General features: G+C 52.4%; 1 protein-coding gene across 1 annotated transcript in view; it reads left to right on the top strand.

Annotated features, from left to right (window-relative positions):
• Positions 1-10,000, top strand: part of snx19b (sorting nexin 19b) — a 29,506-nt gene that overhangs the window by 17,030 nt on the left and 2,476 nt on the right. The window lies entirely within an intron of this gene.

Raw genomic sequence — 10,000 nt, forward strand, 5'->3', positions numbered from 1 at the left:
GAGCTCTCTGTGTCAGACAGCTGTCTGGAAACTCCCCCCAGGGCCAGACGGGTGTCTCTGGTTGGACGAGACATGAAGCAGGGCCAGATGGGAGTCTCTGGTTGGGCAAGACATAAAGCAGGGCCAGACTATTGATTGGACGAGACATTAAGCAGGTCAGCTCCACTGAGGACCAGTGGGCCTTTATGGTTCTGGCCCAACACAGTTCTTTTAAAAGTTATCTGATTGGAGGGATCTTAACGAGATCAACCATTATTGCTGAGGGAATCCATTTTGGAGACTGTGGTCCATCCAAGAATCTAACACGTTGTTCTGGATCAGCCCGGGACAGTCAAAACCACCTGAATCTACACCCCGATGAATGTCTCTATAAGGTGAGATGTCACCATGGCTTTGAACTACCCTGTACCTGGTTCTGATAGTGTCCAGTCTGCAGATGGTTCTGTCTATCCCCAGCCTGCAGGGGGCGCTGTCTGTCCTCAGCCTGGTTTATCCAGGGTGGTTATTGGCAGCCTCCTGAATAGCCCTCTCAGTCAGTGGGCCTATTGGGTGATAGCCGGTCAGCATGGCAGCTTCTCTGGAGGACTGAGGCACCCCGAGCGATCTCCTCCTCCTCCTGTCTAGAGCTAGCCTATAAGGTGACACAGGTGCCATGCAGCTTGTTGTCCTAGTTGGTCTCAGCTACAGGGGCTTATTATATCACATTGTGGAGCAGGCCCAGGCTGCAGCGCCAGGGAAAACACTACATCATATTCTGTCATGACAGCTCGTCCACGTCACATGTAGCACCGCTTGACATACCACAGAACGCACTGGTGTTCTGTGTTAAGTGCACCTGTAAAACCCCAGCCACTGCCCAACACACACACACACACACACACACACACACACACAGGGCCCTTTCTCGGCAGGGGGAAAAGGCCACTTATAGTGGAGGAGCTGGTAGTAGCCACAGCCTCTGGTCTGTGCTACAGTAAAGTACCTCTATCTCTCCGTCTCCCCCTCCCTCCCCCTGTCTCTCTCTGCACCTGTCCTCCTAACATGACATGATGCTTTATTTTTACTCTATATGAATACTTTCATAAACAATGGTGTGGGGGCGTGGGAGGCTGGTGATAGTTTGATGATGGAAGTGAAGATGGAGGGAGTTTAAACCTGTCAACAGGAGGGAGAGTTGTCTTCTGTCTCCCCCTCTCTAATTTCACTTTCTGTCACTATCTTTCTTCTCTGTCTCTTTGCCTCTGCCTCTCTCTCTCTCTCTCTCTCTCTCTCCCTCTCTCTCTCTCTGTGTTATAAGTGTTCAGGGACCTGCCATAAGAGCCACAGACCTCTACTGTTACAGCTGTGGTGAACACATGCTACATGGTTTCCCTCTCTTCTCCTCTCCTCTCTCTCTTCTCCTCTGCTCTCCTCTCTCTCCTCTCCTCTCTTCGGGCGGAGCTATAGTTGTGGCTGGAGAGCTGATCTGAGTCTGGCTCTGCCAGGCTGTAGTATAAAGCTGGGCTGGGGCTAGGGGTTAGGGGCTAGGGGCTAGGGGCTAGGGTTGCAGTACAGAGGTGGGTGTGCATGGTGCTGGGAGAGCAGACAGAGCACAGAGTGTCCTGCAGCAGTGCGGCCCTGCTGTCATGTGCTGAGCAGGGCCATGTGGTGAGGTGTTTAACCACGTCAAACGGATCATTTACCTCTGGGCTGCCACAGGCCTCCGTCCTCGGCAAGCTGCCGGTGGCCCCCCAACCCCAGCCCAAGCCCCAGCTCCAGCTCCAGCTCCAGCTCCAGCTCCAGCCCCAACCACAGCTCCAGCCCCAACCACAGCTCCAGCCCCAACCCCAGCCTCAGCCTAAGCCTCAGCCCCAACCCCAGCTCCAGCCCCACCCTCAGCCCCAGCCCGAGCCTCAGCCCCAACCCCAACCCCGGCCCCGGCCCTAGTCCCAGACTCTGCCAATTGGACAGGTGGACAGGTTACAACACCTTACAGATGTGTTTTTCTACCTCAGTTTGTTTGACTTATTAGTGCTGAGAAATTCCCCTGCTGTTTTACAGTTTTTCTTTCTGTGAGAGCCCTGGCGCCCGTCCCTAACATGGCCCAGTCCACTACTGTTTTCATTTCCATTTTTTTCCATTGATTTCTTGGACTGAATGTTTCATTTCAATGTATCTTGTGCGAGAATAAGAGTTCATTAGTCAGCCCTGTCTTCACTAAGGAGATGCTGTTCAGCCTGTGTTATTGTTGAGTGGTTAATGGTTTCATGGATGGGGCGAGGGGGCTCAGCCACCCAGTCAGAGGTGTCAGACCCTGGGCAGATATCCCTCACTGGAGGCCTCCTCTGGTGCTGGTTCTCCTAGAATGAGAGGTCTTGATAGACAGGAGGTCTGGGGTCTAGCTGTGCTCCACTCATTACATGACATTAGTCATTTAGCAGACGCTTTTATCCAAAGTGACTTAGAATAATTGCATTTAACATAGGAAGTCAGTGTACTACTACTCACCAGAACTCACAAGTGTATCTCCTTTCTAAAGCAAATGACAAGAGCATAATCTAGTGCTGAAGGCAAAGTGCAAGAGTACCAAACTACTAGAAATACTATAGGTGCTTAAGAGGGAGGATCCTGGTAGGAGACCTGCAGTGACCTGCAGAGAAAGACGGACAGCGACTGTCCTGACGTCAGTGAGCAGTTCATTCCACCACTGCGGGGCCAGGACAGAGAAGAGCTGTGACTGTGTCGATCGACCGCAGGAGCCTCGGAGTGACGGGGCAACCAGTCGCCCTGATGTAGCAGAGCGTAGTAGTCAGAAGTGGGTGTAGGGCTTGACCATGGCCTGGAGTTAGGGGGGAGCTGTTCTTTTCATTGCCCTGTAGGCTAGTACCAGAGTTTTAAACTGAATGCAAGCTGCTACTGGGAGCCAGTTTAGGGGACAGAGAAGGAAGTTGTGTGGGAGAACTTGGGGTGGTTGAACACCAAGCAAGCAGCATCTTTCTGGACAAGCTCCTGAGGTTTAATGGCTGACGCCAGAGCTCAAGCAAGGAGGGAGAAGATTCCTTGCAGTCCGAGTTGGCATCACCACTGTGTCGTCAATGGTGATGGCCAGGTCCCGGTGCGGGCAGCCCTTCCCCGGGAGGAACAGCAGCTCAGTCTTGTCCAGGTTGAGCTTCAGGTGGTGTGTCAACATCCACTCTGAGTTGTCAGCCAAGCACCCAGCTATGCGTGTCTCCACTTGTGTATCAGAAGGGGGAAATGACAGGACCAGTTGGGTGTCATCGGCATAGCAGTGATAGGAGAAGCCATGCAAGTAAATGACAGAACCCAGAGATGTAGTGTAGAGGGGAAAAGGAGAGGACCCAGGACAGCCCCTTGTGGAACTCCCGTAGTCAGACTATGTGGTTCCACACGGTCTGAGTTAGGCCTCCTGCTCCCAGCTGACCCTCATGACCAGAACATCTCTATGTAAAGTGTGACTCACCTAGACATCTGACTGAAACAGCCATGAGTTAGGGCTCTGTAATTTATAGAACTCTCCTCTCTTCTCCTCTTCTCTCCTCTTTTTCTATTCTCCTTCTCTCATGTCCTCTCCTTCTCCTCTCCTGTCATCCCCTTCTCTCCTCTTCTGGGTCACATTGAAGGTAAAGGTTAGCTAACACAGGGTGAGGTTTATGAAACACATTCTTGTTTCCTCCTATTTCCCCCTTAGTTCTCCTACTGATGACCTGAGGGAGGTCCACTCATCCATAATTAGACCGCCTCAGTTAGTCTAGCGTAGCCTAGCATAGCTTAGCCTGTACTGTAGCGTGACGGGCTAGCGCCCCAGGTCCCCTGAGTGACCATGACATTTAGACCTCTACAGTTAGTCGAGCGTCCCGGGCTTCCTCAGGGAGGACATGAGAAGCTGTGTGGAGGATCTGTGGTCAGGGCGGTCGAGGAGCCCCAGGGATGAGGAGGGCAGATTCCTGACCAGCGTGTGATCAGCAACACCTTCCTGCTGGGTAACATTAGCCTTGTGGGGGATGAACGGCAGGCTCTGTCTGGCAGACAGAGACATGAGGTCAGCCTGTGGACAGCAGCCTGGTCACACCACAAAGATCTGGTTCCACCTGGGCCCTGGGGGGAGGGGCGTGGCTCTGCCCCGGGGAAGCTATTTTAGTTACCAAACATGGTAGCGTGCCCTCTGCCTGCTGCATCTCTGCCCAGTATTCAGAACATCCCTCTTCATCATGACTGTAGGTTATATAATGCTGTCGTGCTGTTCTGGATCAGAGTAGGACTCTAATTATAACAGAACGCACTCTCACACGCAGACACGCACGCACGCGCATGCACGCACGCACGCACACACACACACACACACAGAGCTCCTGGGCTCCTAGGCCCAGCACAGACGGGTGGACAGTACCTGATTGTCTGCCGGGAGAAGAGAATGGATCTGGTTAGTCTAGTCTAGGTTTCTTTCAGCCCCCCTCTCCCCCTGCTTATCTCCTCCTCCTCCCCTCTCCCCTTCCTCTCCTCCTCCCGTCTTCCTCCTCTCTCTCTCCCTCCTCTCCCCCTGCTCCTCTCCTCCTCCTCCCCTCTCCCCTTCCTCTCCTCCTCCTGTCTCCCTCCTCTCTCTCCCTCATCTCCCCCTGCTCCTCTCCTTCTCCTCCCCTCTCCCCTTTCTCTCCTCCTCCTGTCTCCCTCCTCTCTCCTCTCTCCCCCCTGCTCCTCTCCCCCTCCTCATTCCTCTCCTCCTCCTCTCCTCCTCCTCATCTCGTCCTCCTCCCTCTCTCCCCCCTGCTCCTCTCCCCCTCCTCATTCCTCTCCTCCTCCTCCTCTCCTCCTCCTCCCCTCCTCCTCTCCTCCTCATCTCATCCTCCTCCCTCTCTCTCCCTGGTTCTCTCTGTCGTGTGCTGATGTGACTGCAGGGAACGTCTACGGTGATTTTCCTTTCAGGATTAGAACACCTGCTGACGTTAGCGTCTCTTTCCTGGCAGACCGACACACACACACACACACACAGGCACATATGCATATATCGATGGCCGAAGAGCACAACCTCCGATCTGTTTGTTTTTTCCTTTTCTCATCATCCAAAGTGAAATCCACCAATCAGAATTATGCAGATAGGAGGTTTTGCTCTTCGGCCATCGATATACACATATGCGTGCATACACACATTCACTCACGCTCTCTCTCTCTCTCTCTCTCTCTCTCTCTCTCTCTCTCTCTCTCTCTCTCTCACAGACACACACACATAGGTATGCATACACACATTTACTCACGTTCTCTCTCTCACACTGACACACACACGTATGCATGCATACACACATTTACTCACCTTCTCTCTCACACACACACACACACACACACACACACACACACACACACACTCACAGGCACGTATGTATATACACACATATGCATGCACACAAACATTCACTCCCTCCCTCCCTCCCTCTCTCTCTTGTGTGAGAGACGTGTTTCAGCCTTTCAGACCTTTTTTCCTCACCCTGAGAGGCCTGTCTGTCTGTCCTGAGAAGCCTGTCTGTCTGCCCTGAGAGGCCTGTCTGTCTGTCTGTCTTGAGAGGCCTGTCTGTCTGTGCTGAGAAGCCTGTCTGTCTGTCCTGAGAGGCCTGTCTGCCCTGAGAGGCCTGTCTGTCTGTCCTGAGAAGCCTGTCTGTCTGTCTTGAGAGGCCTGTCTGTCTGCCCTGAGAGGCCTGTCTGTCTGTCCTGAGAGGCCTGTCTGTCTGTCCTGAGAAGCCTGTCTGTCTGCCCTGAGAGGCCTGTCTGTCTGTCCTGAGAGGCCTGTCTGTCTGTCCTGAGAAGCCTGTCTGTCTGTGCTGAGAAGCCTGTCTGTCTGTCCTGAGAGGCCTGTCTGTCTGCCCTGAGAGGCCTGTCTGTCTGTCCTGAGAAGCCTGTCTGTTTGTCTTGAGAGGCCTGTCTGTCTGCCCTGAGAGGCCTGTCTGTCTGTCCTGAGAGGCCTGTCTGTCCTGAGAAGCCTGTCTGTCTGTCCTGAGAGGCCTGTCTGTCTGCCCTGAGAGGCCTGTCTGTCTGTCCTGAGAAGCCTGTCTGTCTGTCCTGAGAGGCCTGTCTGTCTGCCATGAGAGGCCTGTCTGTCTGTCCTGAGAAGCCTGTCTGTCTGTCCTGAGAGGCTGTCTGTCTGTCCTGAGAGACCTGTCTGTCTGCCCTGAGAGGCTGTCTGTCTGTCCTGAGAGGCCTGTCTGTCTGCCCTGAGAGGCCTGTCTGTCTGCCCTGAGAGGCCTGTCTGTCTGCCCTGAGAGGCCTGTCTGTCTGCCCTGAGAGGCTGCCTGTCTGTCTGCCCTGAGAGGCCTGTCTGTCTGCCCTGAGAGGCCTGTCTGTCTGCCCTGAGAGGCCTGTCTGTCTGCCCTGAGAGGCTGCCTGTCCACAGCCTGTCTGCCTGTTCCAGTGAGGCCTGTCCTCAGCCTGTAGCAGTCAGACAGCCTGTTTGTAACTGGGTCACTCTCCGTATATTGACACAGGTGACAGGGTGTTGAGGGGTGGCAGGCGACTGGACCTGGACCAGCTCCTTCCACGACGGAGGAGAGTTATCCTGACACATAGGCAGGACCCACAGAACCCCTCTAGATTCTAGACCCACTTGGAAGGGGTGTGTGTGTGTGTGTGTGTGTGTGTGTGGGTGGGGGGGGGGGGGGGGTGGTACCTGAGTCCAGGTCATCTATAACTCTGTCCACACAGCTGCATTGCCCCGACACTTCAGATACAGTTGTTCTGATTGCTCTCTGGAATACCCCACCCCCCTAATCTCTCCAGAGTTGGACTAATCTCTCTGGAATACCCCACCCCCATAATCTCTCCAGAGTTGGACTAATCTCTCTGGAATACCCCACCCCCCTAATCTCTCCAGAGTTGGACTAATCTCTCTGGAATACCCCACCCCCATAATCTCTCCAGAGTTGGACTAATCTCTCTGGAATACCCCACCCCCCTAATCTCTCCAGAGTTGGACTAATCTCTCTGGAATACCCCACCCCCATAATCTCTCCAGAGTTGGACTAATCTCTCTGGAATACCCCACCCCCCTAATCTCTCCAGAGATGGACTAATCTCTCTGGAATACCCCACCCCCATAATCTCTCCAGAGTTGGACTAATCTCTCTGGAATACCCCACCCCCCTAATCTCTCCAGAGTTGGACTAATCTCTCTGGAATACCCCACCCCCATAATCTCTCCAGAGTTGGACTAATCTCTCTGGAATACCCCACCCCCCTAATCTCTCCACAGTTTGACTAATCTCTCTGGGATGAAGTGGAACTGGAAAATGCCAGTGCTGGTTTCTAATGCCTTTGACAGATCCAGACCACAATCTCTCATATAGGATTACATGACATTTGTCAACCCTAATTGGCTCTAGGGACTGTGCAAGTGTATGTGTGTGTGTGTGCGTGTGTGTGTCAGTCAGTCAATGAATGGCAGAGGGAAACAATCTTCAACTCTGAAAGCAATAATGGCAGGAAAAGTATGTTTACGTGTTTTTGCACTTTGCCTGAGTGAAGGGGTGTGTGTGTGTGTGTGTGTGTGTGTGTGTGTGTGTGTGTGTGTGTGTGTGTGTGTGTCACATGTGATCTGGCAGGAGCATCAGATGTCAGTGTTGAGACCAGACGGGGGAGTGAGGCGCCACGACAACAGTCCCAATGGAGCTGCAGTGTCCTGGGCCCTACCACACACACACACACACACACACACACACACACAGGCTGAGACAGTAATCTGATGTGCTGCCTCCCCTTCACGGTCCAGTAGACACAGAGACACACAGAGGGCTGGGAGAGGAACGGACAGGAGGAGAGGAGAGGAGGGGAGAACAGAGGAGAGGAGGAGAGAACAGAGGAGAGGAGAGGAGAGAACAGGAGGAGGAAGAAGAGATGAGAGAACAGGAGAGAATGAGGAGGAGGAAAAGAACAGAGGAGAGCAGCAGGAGAGGAGACCTGGGCAGGAGACACTGACCTGGAATCAGGAGTCTGGCCTGGCTGGGATGCCTCATGAGATGAAATGGAGAGGGGTAGCTGTGTGTGTGTGTGTGCATATTTGTGTATTGTGTGTGTGTGTATCTGCATTTTTATGTCACACATCGCAGGTCATTATAGACAGAGATACTGTATCTGACATGCATACTGGTCAGTTAACACCGCAGTCGTTCCAGTAAGCCGTGCTGTATCCGGCCTGGCCTGTTAGCACTCCACTATAAACACCTGCCAGGCTGGATGACCCCCCCAATCCGCCCCCCCCCCCCCCCCACACACACACACACACACACACACACTTCAGAAGCAGGTCAAGCTCAACCTCAGCTCGGAGTCTCAAACCTGCCTGGTCTTCAGTTCAGGGTTAGGGTATTTATATACCCTGGACGCTGCTGCTTATAGCTGGCCTGGCATGTCCACCACGTCCACCACGCCCGCCGTGGACGCCATTCCCCGACCAAGCATCTGGAGAAAGACTAGAGTAGATCTTTGATGATAGTGACCGTTGATGATATTTTCACTGGCCATTGTTTAGATTTGATGTTGGATAAGGGGTTATATAACATCTGGATTTGCATTGCTTTTTTTTTTTTTTTTTGTAATTCAAGTTTTTATTGCTTTTAACTTTGATGCATGACAGTACAGCATTTCATATTGTGAGATGTTCCTTGTTGCTTATAATACATGTAACAGCAGTGGCATAAAAATAAGGACATAAAAGAACAGAAGAGAAAAAACAAAACAATAGTGCAGTGGTCGTACGTGTAGAAGCATGACTACGAAGAATATTCACACACCAGGTTATAATATGAATTACTGTTTGGAAACATTGATACTCTAGGCCTGTTATTGTGTGTCCAGAAGTGATCCTGAATTGGTGTCCTGGTGTGTCTGTTATTACCTCTGCCCCAGCGACAGCGTCACAGGGTGAGAGGAAATGTTTTTGATGGCGTGTGTTTATTTATTTATAAAAAAAAAACTACCAGACCGATTTTCATCCAACTCGGTGGAGGGGTGTTGCATGGGCCAGCCCGGGCCAACCCATTACATTTTGGAGTAGATCTGCCACATCCTGACCTGGGAAGGTCATAGAGACATGGGGTTTGGACTGGCATAAAGCTCTCGACCTAACGAATGCAACAATACCAAACATGTCCTGCTCACACGCACGTGCGCGTGCACAGAGCCAAGAAATGCATTCATGGGCGGAGGTCTGTGCGCTTTGAGCACCATTTCTAATTCATCCTGTTAAGCATGAGCTCATATGAAGCTGTTTTCATCGTGCTGTTTCCCAGCGTTTTACCCGGGGAGGTTGGGGTGTTTTTCAGTATCAAGGGTGTGTGGGGCTCAGTAGCTCATTGATCAGGTGCAGATGTCGGGGGGGGGGGGGGGCAGCACTGTCCTAGAAAATTCTATCCCGTGGCGTCTCTGAGAAGCCAAGACCCGCTTGAACTCATTTCTCTCATGTGCGTCAGAAGGTACTGCACATCCTAAGACCTCACCTCCGTTCCCCCTCCTCCTCCCTCCTCCTGCCTCAGGTGACTGATGGACTGGAAGCCTTATGTAACGGCCATGTTTAGAAAACGGAGTCTGTACTACTGTTAGATGTATGAGCTCCAACAACATGATTAATACATGTATCATTTACTCTCCTCCTCCTCCACTCGGTCTTCATGGTCCATTCTCACAGGCGTGTGTGTGTGTGTGTGTGTGTGTGTGTGTGTGTGTGTGTGTGTGTGTGAGAGCGTGTGTGTGTGAGAGCGTGCGTGCGTGTGTGTGTGTGCTCGCACATGTGTGTGTGTGTGTGTCAGCCTGTGCACGTAGCAGACCTCTATAGATCAGGACTTGGACAGCGTGTGTTGTGTGTGTGTGCGTGTGTGTGTGTGTGTTGTGTGTGTGTGTGTGTGTCCTGGTAGCAGCTGGTTCATGAGTGTTCATCAGCCAGCAGGCCTTTCCGGGTCTGATGCTCATAGAAGATGATGTCTCTAGAACCTTCTGTCTCCCTCAGAGGCCCCTTGTGGATGATGTC

This window comes from Borostomias antarcticus (genome assembly GCF_949987555.1).
Source record: "Borostomias antarcticus genome assembly, chromosome: 1".
Taxonomy (NCBI): domain Eukaryota; kingdom Metazoa; phylum Chordata; class Actinopteri; order Stomiiformes; family Stomiidae; genus Borostomias; species Borostomias antarcticus.